At 48.3% G+C, this 15,907-nt stretch overlaps 1 long non-coding RNA gene across 1 annotated transcript; it reads left to right on the top strand.

The window, feature by feature from the left end:
• Positions 1-338: 338 nt before the first annotated feature.
• LOC114208786 (uncharacterized) lies at positions 339-5,403 on the top strand. Its single transcript, XR_003609138.1, has 2 exons — positions 339-559; positions 3,793-5,403. It is a non-coding gene; the product is annotated as an uncharacterized LOC114208786 (long non-coding RNA).
• Positions 5,404-15,907: the final 10,504 nt, after the last annotated feature.

Here is a 15,907-nt window from a genome sequence, read left to right as displayed (position 1 = left end):
ATGGCATCTCACGTTATTTGTCTATGGTCTTCTTAGTCAATTAACGTTGTAAAAAAAAAAATCCCCTACTTCCTGCTAAGAAACAGAAATTGTAAGGCTGTTGTTAAAAAAACAAACTACAGAAATAATACTATTCTGAGGATTTGTTATTCTGCTTCTGATTTCACTCTCATTTTACTTCTTATCTGCAGGAGGGGAGCCTTTTTTGGGGTTGTTATTAAAACAAAACAGGGTCCAAAACCTTTTCCTGTTTTTACTTCTTCATTTCTGTGAATTGAAAACGAAAACTCCAACGTAGGGAAAACGTGACCTAAAACTTCTTGGCTTTGTGACATGGCTCATTCCACTCCTTCTGTAGATTTCCTTATGACTTGGAGCCCAGAGAGAAGCAGAGACATCACGGGCCCATAATTATAGAGCCCTGGGGACAGCCTGTCCTTCTTGTGTTTGGAGTGCGCTTCAGCTGGAATACGACAGACAATGCGTGTGGAGGCGGCCAACCCTCTCATTTTAATGAAAGCCACACTTCCGGTGTACAGCGAAGAAGCCGGGCTCTAAGGTGCTTGGGATCAGCGTGGTTTTTCCGGAAGGCAGTTCTGTAGCTGTGTCCTGATTAAGTGCCCGGTGCTTGTGTGCCTGTGTGCTTGAGTGCGTGCGGGTGCGTGTGTGCAGACGTGTGTGTGTGTGTGTGTGTGTGTACACTCCTGATTAAACAGAGGGAAGTAATCCGTGTGCTGTTGCTGGCAGACAAAATGAAGTCCAGGAAAGGCTCGATAAACTTCTGAGATTTTTGGTGCTGACGAAACTCAGAGTTAAAGAGAAGGAGAGGGGAAGGGAAGGAGTGGGAGGAAGAACGGGCGTGGTGGTGGTGGCGGGGGGGGGGGAGAAGGAGGGCTTTTTTTTTTTTCTTGAGATAGTGAATAATGTCATCGTTGATTTAATTAGCAAATTCTGGATGTGCTGACAAAGGAGATTTTCTTGGGAGATGCACTGGGTTGTGTCAATGCTCTAAATGAATAGGCAGAGCCGAGTTCCTGGTAATAACAGTTGAACAACACAACTCGCCAAACCTCAAACAGTGCATAAATCAATTTGCTGGGAATTAACCACTTGCTTCAAAATTAGGGGTTACTTGACAGGGTTTCAGTGATTAGGTTGTCAGGGACCTGTATTTCTAGCTGGGATTTATCTATCATTGATATAAGTGCGTCTCCTCCTGGGCTGCAGACTTGACTCCTGTCTCCTGGGAAGACGCCGGCTGCCTTCTCAAGGGGACAAAGGCAGGTGGCCGGGGGAGAGCCCCCCCTGGCACGGGGACAATGCGCTGGCTTCTCCAACTCTTCGTGAAGCCTCCAAGGTTAACAGGACAACTGCGCATGAGGGGATGTATTTTAGAAACCCTCCCACATCACATGAGCCCTTGGATAGCAAAAAGAGCTCCACGATTTGTTGAAGAAGAGACCTAAACATGCACAGTTGCCCAGAGAAATGAATGGAAGGCAAGGAGTCGTTCCAAAGTCACTCAGCTCAGGTGGTTGAAGGCGTCGGGCAGTCGGGGGGTATGGGGTGTGGGCCTCTGGGACGGGTGCCCATGAGATGCATGGCCAGGGCCTCCCCTGGGGGCACAGGCAGGAGGGGGAGGGGCAGGGGTGATCCAGTCCTCAGGCCAGCACAGCGCCAGTTGGGGAGGGTTTGCGCCCTGGGGACAGACTCCTTATTCCCCAGACCCTAATTCAGCATTTCCTGCCACTTAGAAACACGCACTCCCATGACAACTCCCTGGCCTGTTAAGTACAGTCCAGAAATTCTATCATGTTCAACCCGTTTTACTCTTCCTCATCCAGCTGGGCCCAGCACCAGGGCCACACACCAGGGAAAGGCTGTGTCTGGTCCCCGCCGCCGCGGCGATCTAGGGCCGGAGCACCTCCATCCCTAACATTGCCTTCATTCTTTCCTGCGACTCCAAAGCTCTGCGTGGCCTCCCGCTTCCTGACCCGGGCTTCTGAAAGCAGTTTGGCAGGTTCAGTCTGTCCTCCCTGGACAGGTGGCCCTCCTGGGAGGCCCAGCTGTGCCTCTCTCTCTCTCTCTCTCTCTGTTCACCTGACCTTCAGCGCCTCACTGCCACGGTGCTTGGAAGTATCTCAGACCAGCTCCCCTGGATTCTCGGATGCCCAGCCTGCCAGTGTCAAGGTCACCTGAGAGGGGATGAGTTCACTTTTCCGGGGTTAGAATAAAATGTTCCTCTCTCAATTACTAGAACATTTCACCGCTTTCACTGCTGCAGACTCAGGATTTCCTCTCTGGGAAAGGTTCTCATGTTCATCACACTTCATTCTCATGTCTCTTCCTGCTCATCTGCTGCCCATTAATTAATCAGTGAAACCCTCCTCAACCTCCCGGAGTCCCCCGCTTGTTTATTCTGATGTCTTCACAAGGCACGTGTTTCTGAGATTGTTCTTCCTCTTCCCTTAAAAAACAAACTGATTTATCAATTTCTGTGGATCGTCCCCCAGCCTCCCCAAACTCCTCCTTACTTTGGCCACATCCGTGGTCTACTGGGGAAAACACTTCGAAGTCTCTAAACTACTTCTTAAAAACAGATTTTTTGAGGCATAATTTGTATTTTATGACATTTACTTGTTTCAAGTGTACAACTCAACGGATTTTTGTAAATTTACAGACTTGCGCAACCATCACCATAGTCTAACCTCAGAACATTTCCATCATTCGCCTCCCCCTCTCCCGCAAGAACTCTCCGCCCAGGACTCCCCATTTCCTCCCCCCACTCCCTAGTAGCCCAAGGCAACCGTGACTGTACTTTCTGTCTTTGCAGATTTGCCTATCCTGCACATTTCTTATAAATTGGATCTTTCGTGTGGTCTTTCGTGCCCGCTTCTTTCACTCAGTAGAAGGTTTTTGAGGTTCATCCGTGTGTTAGCCTGTCACACTTCATTATTTTTCAGAGCTGAATAGTATCCCATTGTGCACATATACTGCATTTTTTTTTATCTACACACCTGTTAACAGATATTTGGGTTTTTCTGATCTGAGCTGCAATTTTGCCCCTGGGCCCTACTACCCAAACAGTTCCACTTTATGGATCCTTCTTTCTCTGTTAAAGGCTACGACGTTTGTCCCCTTCCAAGCGGCCCAGAGGTCCTTAAACACATATTTACGCAATACATTTATTCTCCCTGATCCAAATATCCTTTACATAAACCTCTTCCTGTCTTCAGTTTGTGACCTATCATTAATTCGGTCAACCAATTGATTATTTTATATAAAAAAAGCAAGCAAATAAAAATTGTTTGCTTGATTTGAATTTGGTCAAAGAAATGAACAGAAACAATTGATGCAACCTTGAGCTCACTCTTGCTTTCTTACTCCAATACGTTTGCCCACTGACCAAGTGGACCTTCTTAAATTCTTTTTTTTTTTTTTTTTTGACCTTCTTAAATTCTAACTGTAAGGACATCGGTAGTTTGGCAAGCTCCTCAAAGCTCCAGCTCCAGATAGTGAGTCTCCTGTTACTTTGGACCTGTGTTATTTGGGGGCCTGCTCTGCTCTGTCTTCAGACACACAGCCCTCCACTCAGGGTTTAAGGAAGATGGCCCTATTTGCTCCCATCTAGTTTGGGCTTATTAGGATCTTTCCAATAAAGGAAACAGCATATTTTGGGGATAGCTATGTATTTTTGGAGAGTCAAATGTGTGAGGAATGCTTATGTGCTGTCGTCTCACTTCTAACAAGAAAGTTGCTGCTGGAATGAATGATTTTAACTTGTTGCTTCAGGAGACAGAGTCCTGTCGAAGCTCCTCCATCTGAGCCTCCATCCCCTCTGTCTAATGGACCTTGCTTTCCACGGTACCCTTCCTCTTCTGGATTACCTGTTCACTCCCTTCTGGACATCCTCCGGGGCCAATCTAGAACATTCTCTGTCCCACAGGAGGACATAATGCAAGCATCAGTAACTGAAGATGGGATTTTGCTTCTCTTCTGTTTTCCTCAATCACATCACGGTCACAAAAATCACAACAGGAAACTCCTCACGAGCAGGGTGGTGCTCCCTGCCCGCCTCACCCTGAGTCGTGCATGAGGACTCACTGCTCGAAGATCAGCATCTGAGGTGGTGTCTCTTCCTTCCCACTAAGGAATCTCTTCTCTCATGCTGAAAATGGCCACAGGAACAAAAATGGTTCAAAACGAAGCCATTCTCATGATAAAGACAGTAATGAGGACAAAAAATGGCACAAAATCAATTTATTCTCATGACAACCTTAAGATTGTAATGAGGACAAGAAAAACAGTCTGAAATTTATCAATTCTTGTGACAATCTTGAGACGGTAATGAAAGCAGCAAATGGTATGAAATTGGCCTACTCTCCTGACAGACAGTGAAACAAAACCGGAAAATAGCACCATGTTTATCTACCTCCTTGACAACCCGGGCATGGGGACAAAAACAGAAAAGGTGACAAGATTAACCCATTCCTGTCAAAAATAATCTTGAAAGGGTGGCCTCCACATGTCCTTTAAAAATGACCCCCCCACTGAAATGAGTTCCATGTGTGAGCATCACACCTCGCTGTGGGTTGACGTTCTTCTGGCTTCACCTCAGAGCTGATGGCCATGCTTCCTTATGAGGGAAGGAAAATGAATGTGTGTAGAGGGGCAAGGCGGCCATCGTTCTCCATCAGCGTCTATCTGGCGGTCTCAGAGTGGCCTGGCAATGTGGACTTACCAAAAATCAACTGGGAAGGTGCATATGCATTGGAATGGTACCAATACTCATTCTAGAAACATCCATGAGGGCTTCAAATGATGAGGGGACTGGAGGATGCAGGCATCTCTAGGATTCAGTGAAACACTGCGGCAGCATATTTCTTAGAAGAATGGAGTGTTTTGGCTTGTGATAACTGAACCAGTCTCTGGGGTTTCCCCGTCTCTGCATGCCTTGAGCACATCCCTGAGGGAGAAGGATGCACCAGCAGAACGAGTGCTCACTGCAGTGCTTCTGGGTGCTGGTTAATAATTCAGAGTGATGTTCAGTAGGTCTGGAAGTGGGGGCCAGGAACATGCACTTCAAAAAGGGACTGTCATTCCTGAACACACCGAAGTTTGAGAAACATTGATTTACTGTGTGCGGAGGTGGTGGCTTGAAGCACCTGGATTTATGATTCCAAATCAAAGGCCCCACTCACTAATTCCTTCCTGCTCAAACTGCCATGTTCCACCCTTGACATCACTGATGAATAAGCAGTGGAGGGCCAAGTTTTGATGTCAAGTCAGGTGCCAGTCAGCTTTCACTGGGCTTCTAATAATTATTGATGACTGATGAATGACAGGAATAATGGCTTGCTCTGCTCGGCTGGCAACTCTCAGATAATAAAGAGATGGAAGCCCCTCCAGTGTGACCAGTGGTTCTCATTATGAGGAATGCGAGGCAGCCTGATCTTCCTCTTTGTCTGTCTATTGACGGCTCCAGATGACGTGAGTGATAGGGAAGATGAATATTTTTTATTTGCTTCTTGCAAGTAGGTCAATTTCTTCATTAACGCATTCCTTAAACAATTGGAGGCTGAGCTGAACTCTTGCATTTCTAGTGGAGTTTCTCCATTTTCTTTCATCTCTTTCGTTGATGGCAGTCTTCTCATATTTTTTTGCAGAGTTCAGAGGGTTGGATCTAAATTATAATGTTTTGTCCAATGCTCTGGGTTCAGCGTCTTTCATCCTCACGTTGTTTTAGGATGAGTTGGTCACGTGATGGCTAGGGTAGCATTTCACATTATTTCCCCATGTCCCCTCTCTGGATTCCTCTCTCTCTATCAGTGGCCTTAATAGTCTGAATATTTTCAGTCAGGCTCAAGTCAGGCTGTTGCTGAAGGAGCCATTACAGGAGTGGGTGAGGAGGAATATATAAGGATTGCTTTTAGGTTAATACGAATTTTGTCGTCTGACAACCTTACACGATTCTGTATTTTATTCTAGCAATTCTAGATGGCCCAGGAGCCTCGAAATTGGATACAAGGTTGGGGATTTTCAGATCAATGTCAGTAGACGTGCCAGAGGTTGAAGGGAGTTTAAGGTGGTAGAGAAGGCAACTTTCCAGTAGGTAACCTCGATTCAGGGTCCAGCAGAGTCATGAGGCTAATTGTTTGGTTGAGTTGGGAGGGGGTGAGTGATAGGTAAGGACAGTGCCTCTTGCTCGCTAGGGCTGGGAGAGGGGGACAGCACATGCCAGCAAGAAGGAGCATGAGAGAGAAAGAGAAAGAGACCAAGATCCACACATAAACACCGTTAGAAATTGAAGACAACCAATTAAATCACGCCTTGGTGTTCTCTTTTTATTTAGTCTAAATTATCTTGAGTGTCTTTTAGCCTTTGTTCAAGGAACCCAGCTTCTTCTTAATCATTTTTGTCATGCTTTTCTGTGTGCTCTCCAGGTTTCCCGTAAGTTCAGAAGTGTTATCTCATTTCTTTTCCCAGCTTACCCGTGAGGTAAGGAAGGGTCATTGCCAAGCTCAGATTTACGGATTGGGTGAAAGGGAGGCACACGAGGAGGGGGCAATTTACTCAAGGTCAAACTGCAAGGAGGTGTCAGGGCCAGACTTGGAGCAGGTCCTCAGATTCTCCCCCCTCTGCTCCTGGGAGGTATCACACTCCATTTCAGAACTCCTTTTAAAGGACTTCTGGGTTGTTTCATTAAGAATTGTATTTGCAAAAAGTTGCATGAGGATGTAAAAAGCACTGTCACGTGGTTGCTTGTCTCTGTTTCTTCTTCGTGCACTTACTTAGGCCGTGTTTGCCTTTGCTCACACACAACTGCCTTATAACAGAGGTCCGACAAATGGCTAAATTTCACATTTCTTGGTAGTAAATGATCCCTAATGAATTTTGATGGCCATGTGATTCTTTTCACACTGGTCTGTGGGCACGTTGTTTAGGAAAAGTCCGAGAAAAGATACCAAGTCTGAGATGCTGAGGGACCATGTCCAATTTCAGGTCTGCACACAATCCAGAAAAGGAGGAAGGTCCCGTTTCATTTGCATGTTGGACGTACCCTTGTTCCAAAATTCGTCCTTAATGATTTCCAGCCCAGGAGTCATGTCAATGTAGAGAATCACCAGAAAATTTTCCAGATTTTTTCCTGTCATGAAACGTTGCTGTCTTGGAAACGGCATGGCATATAGCAAGTTGTCAGGCCCACATCCTTTGGGGTTTACGGCAGTGATGTGTTGTCAAAACGGGCTTTGCTAAAGCTAAGTGCCCATGGCCAATATAATCCTTAGTACATAGGTGATACTCAATGAACTGTTAAGAAAGACTTCTTCCACGTTCATCTATTGTTTCCAAATGGACAGAAACCACATAATTTTTTGGGTGTTTGAGTGATTCTTGGTCTAATGTTTCTCTCCCTGATTATCTAGTGAACCCCATCAGGGAAGGGAGTATTTCTGTTTTGCCTACCACTGTATCGCTATGCTGAGCACCGAGCTCCGCACATAGTAGAGTCTCAACAAATATTTGTTCAGTGGATTCATTTATTAATGAAAGAACACATAAATGAGCCTACCTCCCCTCTTCTCCAGATTTGGGGGGAAGGAAGCAAATCTGATCTTGTTACATCCTCCCTAAAAGTCTTCAGCTGCTCATTATCGCGTTAGGATAAATTTCATTCATTCAGTCATTCATGAAAAATTTATTAGCTACCACTCACTCATGGTGCGCACCATGCTAAACCAAAAAGAAGACAAAAGAGGAGACACAGAAGAGGAGGAGGAGGGGAGAACTGCTCTCCTGCCATTGGTCACGGTCTACCAGGTGAGACCAACGCGGCTGAGTGAGGTCTGGGTAAGGACACGATGGTACATTTAGGGGAGAAACAAGGCCAGGTCAGTTCAAAGGGTTCACAACAGGTGATGTTGCATCAGGATGTTGGGTAAATCCTGAAAGCTGATGAGGGAGAGGTGAGTGGGTGCGTATGTGGGGGGTGGGGCATGGAGAAAGCAAACATTTCAGGCAGGAGGACAAGTAGAAGGGAAGGAGAGGCAGCAGGAACCCTCTTGCAGGTGCAGTCGGAGCCATGGCTCGGCACACACCACCCCTGCTGCTGGGTGCCCATCGGCCCTTCCTGGCTCCGCCTTGGCTGAAGCTCTCCCTACCTGGGCTGTGCTCTGCTTTAGCCAAACCAAAGCGCTTGTCCTCTAGTAATCCCCAAGCCTGGGGAGCTTGTGCACCTCCTCCTTCCCACACGCAACCCCTCCCACATGGATGCCCCAGCCTTTCCTGCCCCTTGCCGGTTCCTGCTGACCTTTTCAGATGGGTGTGTGGGGTCCTCTGAGACATCCACTCTGATCCCCTATCCGGTTTATACCCCCTTTCTGCTCCTGCTGGGCTTTGTGCACACCTCTTGGAAGTAGTGCTTATTTTTGGTTGACTTGGTGTACTAACCAATTAATTTTTTATTGAATAAATAAATGAGGCATCTAGTGTGGGTGGGAATGTGAACTGCCCTCCAGCTATGTGCTCAGACTGCAGGTAATTTCATAGACATTCATCTTCTCAACGTGCGACCACCATCAAAGTGGGACACCATGGCAGCTTCTGGAAAGTGAAGGCCATGGCTTTCTCGGTATTACCTTTTCCTCTGCCTTGGACGTAAGTGATAGACTGGTTAGCCCACCACAGAACCCACATCCCCAAATAAAGGTTGTTCTTTCCAAAGTAATCACCTTGATAGGTATGATGATTTTGCATTGCCAGAATAGGCCCAATCCTGGCTCTGCCGCCTATGAACTGGGAGACTGTGGGTAGGCTCTGGTTTTCTCATCTGAGTGGAAGAGTTTCTCTGCTTGGCAGGTTTTTAATAGAGTGCTGAATCTGAACCGAAATATTCTTTATCCTCTTGGAGGAACTGCCTTCAGAATCTGTGGCAAGTCCCTTTGGATGTCCCCGGGAAGATGGATCCTTTTGACTTGTGACAAAGCCAAGCGCCATCTATGGATAATTATTAAATAAGATGAAGGACTAAGCTATTATTGCATTTTCTCCTTCTTTTCCTCATCTTTTTTTGTTTTTGTTTCCCCCCCCCCCCCACAAAGGATGGGTTCACACAAATGCGAGCAGGACCAGTCCTGGGAGGTAGCTACGTGCGGCCGAATCGGGATGTGGGAGACCTGAGGTTCTGGTTGAAGCCCCGCTGCTCGTTCCCCCAGGGTCTCACCAGTCACACGCACACGACCTTGACGCCAACTATCCGCCTCCTCAGCACTGACCTGAACGGACATGGCTGAGGGAAGGGTTTAGGCAGCTTTGCATCAGCAAATACGCAAGAGTGTGATCATGGCAGCCGGAATTGCTGTGGTTTGTTCTCCTCTCTTTACTGTTCTAAGTTTCTCTCTGATTTTACAGATGCCTTCCACACTGGTATATCCAAAGTGCTAGATTGTGTGAAGCTGGGGCCTAGGGGACCGAGGAGTTATTTATAAAACATTTCTTCTGAAAGATCAACAATATCAGTAAGACACAAGAAAAACGCATACCTCCTCTAATGGTGTAAAAGAGCCTAATTCGGTGCATAGCCCCAAAATGTGTATATTTATTGGTAGTACTCTTTTTCTCTTTTCCTTCAAAGTTTCCAAATCTTGGAAATTAAAACAAACAAACAAACAAACAGTACTGATTGCAGGGTTAAAAATCAGCAGCTGTCAGACGAACTGGTTGAACATCAGCATTCCTGGTCAAAGGGGGGCTCAATTTAGAGTCTTATGAGAACGTCACCTGTGCGTGAGGAGGTCCCTTCCTTTCTCGTCCCACCAGGGGAGGTGGTCTGGCCAAATTCCCTTTCTGGACTGAGAGTGTGGCCCCCAAAGAACAAAGGGCAGAGTGAGGGGCCGTGCTTCTGTGGCCCGGCCTGCCGGCAGTCTCCCGTGCTCAGTCAGGAGCTCTGCCAACTACCCCTGCCCTAGACCTGGGGAGTTAGGGCCAGGGTCACTCTTACCTTCGGCCAGCGCTCACCCTGACCCAGCTCTGCAGCAACATCAAGCTCTGTCATCGCCAGGTTTGGACGACTCCATCTAAGAGACCATTTTCAACGGTACGGTTCTACGCATCTTTGATTTTTCTCACACGGGCAGTTCCAAAATAAGAATTCCAATTATATTTTGAGCAAAGACAACAGTGCTGAAACATGCCAATATGCCTCCTTGGAAGGAAACAATAGTCACTTAGCAGTGTATCTCCTGGGATTTGGTGGTTACTATATATTCAAAACAATTTGTGACTTTATTTTTTAGGAATGGAATTAGGGAACATTACCAATTCCAGCTCATAAATAATGAATAAACAAAGACCCCAAAGTTAAATTTCAGTGGCCTACAGTTTGTGAACACATTGATAAATTTTCATAACCCTCCCTAATAAACAATGGCATTTACTCACCAGGGATGGAATGTTAAGTTGTCCCTTTCCCTTCATGACAAATGTGATTTCTGAGTGTGTGTGTGGCCATGTTGCGTTTCCCCAAGTGAAATACAGAAAGGATGAGCAAGATAAGAAAATCATTTTAAAGTCTCCTGTTATTGAACTCAGCATTTCCCAGTGTGGATGAACTAGCCTTTGAAAAGTGTTCACGCTTAACCTCGGTGTAGCAGGGTCACGGGTGAAACCCAGGCTGGCTCACAAAGGACCGAGGGAGTCAGACTGACAGCCTGGGTGGAGAAGGGGCTTCTGAATGTGCTTCTCCGCATTTCCCAGCACCTCGCCGGGTGGCCTTTCCTGAATTCCACACTCTCCTTCTGTCTCTCTAGGAAAGAATGATGGTAGAGCCTTGATTATTCTTTTACCAAAAACTCTCCCAAGAGGTAAAAGTTAATGAAATTAATGTCTAAAATTTAGATGTTTGCATACAATGATGGGCATGTTTTGAACCATGCAAACAGTTCCTGGGTCCGTGGGTCACGATAAGGGACACACCCCCTTGCTTCTAGTTCCAAGATTGAAAATAAGATTTATTAATTCCCTTCCTAACTCAAAGGGGATGCTACATGCAGGAGCAATTAAGAGAGACCTAAATCTGCATTGAGATCCATGGGGTGGTATGCAAATGTATGCAATTTTTCTTTTCTTTTTTTCTTTGGATTTCAGTTGCATTTTTTTCTTAAGAGAGAGAGAGAGGGAAAAAAAAAAAAAACCAACCCATTGTTACAATCACCAGGGCCCCCCCTGCTCTGCCTCCCGCTAATGTGCTTCGAGAGGAGCAGTTTTTAAATGAGAAGTTACGGGTGCTGTTCTGATTGAAACAAACTAGTGTTGATTGCTGATCAGCCATCTGGAAAGGAGCCACCTCAGGAAGGATATGAGCTAATGAAAAAATGGGCCTGATTTGGGAGTGTGATGGGCTTCATGCCACCGGCCAGTGTGAGTGGCATGAGATTATAGCAGTGCGAGGAGAGGTAGATTGAGAATAAGTAACTTCTGTCTTAAAGATTAAATGGCGAATTTGCTATTAAATGTGAAAGACATAAAATGGAATTATTGCTCTGAGGATGTTAGCGGTGGCCATACACATCCAGCAGACAGCACGGTGCGTCCTGGGCTCCTACCGTCAACCACTCATCTTCCTGTTGCAGCTCAATTAATACTGATCCCAAAGTGCCAATTAACGAGGCCAGGAGCAGAGTGGTGACCCTTCGTATGAGCCCACGCAGCCCCTCCTGGGCCGGGGCGCTTCCCACAGCCTTCCTTTCTCCGGTGACCTTCGGAACTGGGAAACGTTATTGATGAAGTCATTAGGTGTCCCAGAAAGCCAATTGATAATTCTCGGGGACTTCGATGCTTTGCAGGGTGGCGCGGGAGGGGCCGCCAGCAGGCTTCTGACTGACAGCTGGCGGGAGACCGGGTCACGGAGCCCAAACTCGCTTGGTTACCACAAACGCAGGAGGGAATTGCTAGGGCCCTGGGGTCTTGAAGCGGGGGCCCGGGGACTGTCCCCTGTGCGGTGGAAGGCATTCACTGCTGCATCATGGGACCTGGGTGTCAGGCCCCACAAAAAAACCCTTGCAGGAACAAAACAGAAGGACTACCGCACGCGGAGTTAGGTGTAGAGTTCGCACTGGCCCCCCCGCCAGGCCCTTGCCTCCACGTCCCCCGAGTGCTGGGGCTGCTCGTCGGCGCCGGGGTCGGCACACTGGCCTCTCGTCCCCACACCCTGCACTTAAACCACGGGGGTTCGTCTGGAGCTCTAGTCTTACTCCTCTTGGCTCTCTCATAGCTGGAAATTTTCCATGAAGTTAGAAAATACAAAGGAGTGAATGCTCACATTTCTGGTTCTGCTTTTCAGCTCAATCAAGGCCCAAACCCCTGTCATTGAATTGCACCACGTGTCACGGTGCCGCGAGCCAAAGACACCGCCGGTGATGGCAGCGAGGTGCTGCGGGGTCCCTCGTGGCTTGTCAGAGAGCCCCGACGGCTGTTCGAGGTCAGGCTTGGAGCACCTTGGAAGGGGCTTGTGTGCTGCCTGTCACCCCTGGGGTCAAGCACGTCTCCGTCTTTTTGTGGAGTCACCTCCCTAGTCCCTTGGATTCACTTCAGACCTTGGTCTATTTGCATTGATTGTAGCCCACAGCTTGGCATCCCGGAGTTCTGCTGATTTCCCAGGGCAACCTTGACACGTGTGATGGATGAGTGCACGTATGAATGAGAGAACCTGTAGCGGTTCCTTCTGACCAGTCCGAGTCCTGTCCTGAGCCCCCTGCCCCCCTCCGGGCACCGAATTCTGCTCTCAGGAAGCTGGCGCCTGACCGCAGGGATGGGCAATGGTGCCCGGGCTTTCAATCACGCCTGCGCTCGGGGGAGCATGCAGGCCAGCTTGGAGAGGACAGGCTGTGCCGCGAGGCACTTTATTGTGTAAAGTCTCATGTTCTGCTATATTCATCATTTTATATGCTTATGTGACTTAAGATTATAGGGCACAATCAATGAAATGAAACACAAGTAGTAAAATAAAGTGGATAACACTATCTTTTAGATTGGATATGCATCATTAATTCCTATCTTTTCTCCCCCCTCCCTTTAAAAATCAGCCCATATGAATTTATTGCATACAAAATCAAAGGGCTAAAGCCACTGGCCTGTGTCATTTCTGTAATGTGGAGTCTGCTGTCTGGACTCTCCCCTACCTGCCACGGTGTGGCCTGGATCTGCCACCATGCCCCGCAGCATTGGGTTTGAGGCCCTCCTGACACAGCCCGGTGGCTATGCCAAATAATATGATAGTTTTGTGATGACGACAGTGTCAACAGGGATCAGAGTGAGAGAACCAAGCTCATTTTCACTTTTGACCCAAGAAGGACTCATTCCCAGATTTTCAGATGTGAAGAGCTCATGCACTAATTAGCACTGTCTCTTGCCCTCAGCATCAATTTTGAAAGTCACCAGTTCAAACTGAATATCCAGGAACTTGGCAATATAATCCAAAGGATATCCAAACAGATTTCAAATTAATCAGCTTATGCATCCAATTTGCTAGCTCTAATAAGACTTTATATTTATGTGACACTGTTTTCCTATTACTGTGCTTACAGCTAATAATGCTGGAATAAATATTGATTAAATATAATTCTGCGCGTAACAAAGGCATGACTTCCACCCTCAAGATGGAAATGTTTCAGACTGGCTATGTCATTAATTCTTGCATGTCTCTATTAGGAAGCCACTGCACGTGCTCCGGACTTCTCTACCAACCGGCGCTCCTTGTTCAACAGGACAAATGTCTTGCCCTTCAAAGACTGCATTTGCTCACCTGCCCCATTGTTCTCCCTTTGGTCCTGGTTTCTACACTGCACTTGTTCTGAGTGTCTTATTCTACGTTCCCCTTTTGCCTTTGTTGCTGCATCGTATTAGGGTCCTGTTGTATGCTCGCCCCATTCCGTGCTCTCCTGGCACGTCCTCACCCACGTGCTTTCCTGGCCTCTGTTTTGACTTTGTCTTAGATCCCGGGGCCGGTTCTCCTTTTTGTGCTGGTGGTTCGCTGGCGTCCTGCTTCAGGACTCCTCTGGGACCTGTAGTTTCACTAAGACTTTGGATGAGGCATTCACCCATGGCCCTGTGGAAGCTTCTAGAATCTGTTCACCCCTCTGTCTCCATCCTGGCCCTAGAGGGGAAGGGCATCAGACAACTGCCTGGACCGATCCTCCTCCTTAGAACAGAAATGTTTGTGCAGTGACACTTCTTACAAAGCTGCTTATGGTGCTCTGTGAGAGACAATTCCATTTTCTGTATCCTGAAACGCTTTGGGACACATGGCTGTCACCCAATAAACAGTTGCTGAATGAAGACGTGAAATTTCCAATAACTTGGGGAGAAATGCTACATGTTAAATACTTTTAGTAGAAGTTCATTTATTCATTCAACCTAAGTTTGTTGAGGAATTCCATATATCCCGAACACCGCGCTGGGCAAGGATCCCATGCCCTCAAGGAGATGATATTCGGGGTAGCTGGGTGGTAAAGAGGCGCAGTAGACAGCATACAAGACTATGAGAAGGCGCTATGTACGCTGAACGCAAAGGTGAGTGGGGTCAGGCGGCTGCTCGGCACAGGAGGAGCGGGCCAGGCTGCCATCTGAAGGAGGGTGGGGGAGACCGTCTCTGTGGGAAGTGGATGCTGGATTAACACAGGGCCGAGGAGAGGGAGTCTGCCCCACAGAGCCCCGAGGAGGGCAGCCCAGACAGACGGCTGGAGCTGAGCCCTGGACTGCGCTGTGCCTGTGGAAGGGAACAGGAGCTGAGGTCAGGAGGAAAGGGGTACATCCTGGTGGGGAAGGGCCTGTGAGCCCGCTGGCCTTCCTCGGTGAGTAGAGGGGTCTCTGGAGCTTCTGAACAGCGCAGTAATGTGACCTGATTCTGGGGCCATGCGGTCACGGGGAGGTCCTGTGGGGGTGGCTGCGATAATGCAGGGGTGGAGGTGAGACGGCCAGGCGGGGCTGGGGGCCATGGTGGGGAGACAGGTTAAAGTCTCTGAGAAGACCCAGAGCAAAGAGCTCCGTCCAACTCTGATTTCCTGAGCAAGTTCTGAAAGTAGCCGGGCAAAATCCCTGTTTTTTTTTTTTTTTTTTTTTGCACAACATCTGCTGATGCCCCACGGCTCTGGTGTTCCACAGGACATAGTTTGGGAAACACTGATATAGCGATGTGAAGATGCCAGGCACTGGTGTGGGGGTGCTGATGTCCTCCTCTGTTCTGGAAATAGGCATCTAAGTCATTCAGATGCGGAGCCTTCATTAGTTCTCCAAGCCTGGGCGGTGGGGCATCTCCCTCCTCCCACTTCACGGAGGGGGAGACTGAGTTCTCCAAGGTAGGCCCCTTGCCCATGCTGCAGGGGGGCAGGACCTGGCAGGGCGCAGCCCATGCTCTGTGCTCGGCTCCAGCTCCTTCCATGCCCTGCCGCTGCCACTGCTCGCTCCGGATCGGTGCTGGCACGCGCCCGCTTCCTGCCAGCCCCGTGCCCCTAGCTCCGGGCCCCGTGCCCCTGGCTCAGTGGTTCCCGCTGCCCAGCCCAGTGTGACCGACACCCCTCAGAGTGGCGCCCACCTCCCGCTGTGGCCACACCGTCTCCAAAGGGGCGTTGGCGTTTTGGGGCTCTCCCAGCCTGCTGGTCGGAGCTTTCTGTTTTGCCCCCAGGGTTCAGATTGTCCCGGCAGGAAGAACCTTTGAGCAGAGTGCCATTCACAGAGACTTCCGGAAGGGACACGAGATCTCAAAGTAGCGGTGCTTCATGCCGCAGAAGTCGTGGCTCCAGCCACAGACTGGGAAAGCATCTTCCAAAGCTTTTGAGGATCTGTGATGCGTTCCTTCCCCCTGTGCCCCAACACCCGCACGAGGAAGTCAGGATGAATGACTGCATGAGCC

The sequence above is a fragment of the Eumetopias jubatus genome, unplaced genomic scaffold, assembly GCF_037043125.1.
Source record: "Eumetopias jubatus isolate StellerSeaLion01/CBP00866 unplaced genomic scaffold, mEumJub1_p1.0 scaffold_16, whole genome shotgun sequence".
Lineage (NCBI taxonomy): Eukaryota > Metazoa > Chordata > Mammalia > Carnivora > Otariidae > Eumetopias > Eumetopias jubatus.
Note: the sequence above shows the minus strand (reverse complement) of the source record. Positions and strands in the feature narration are given on the sequence as shown.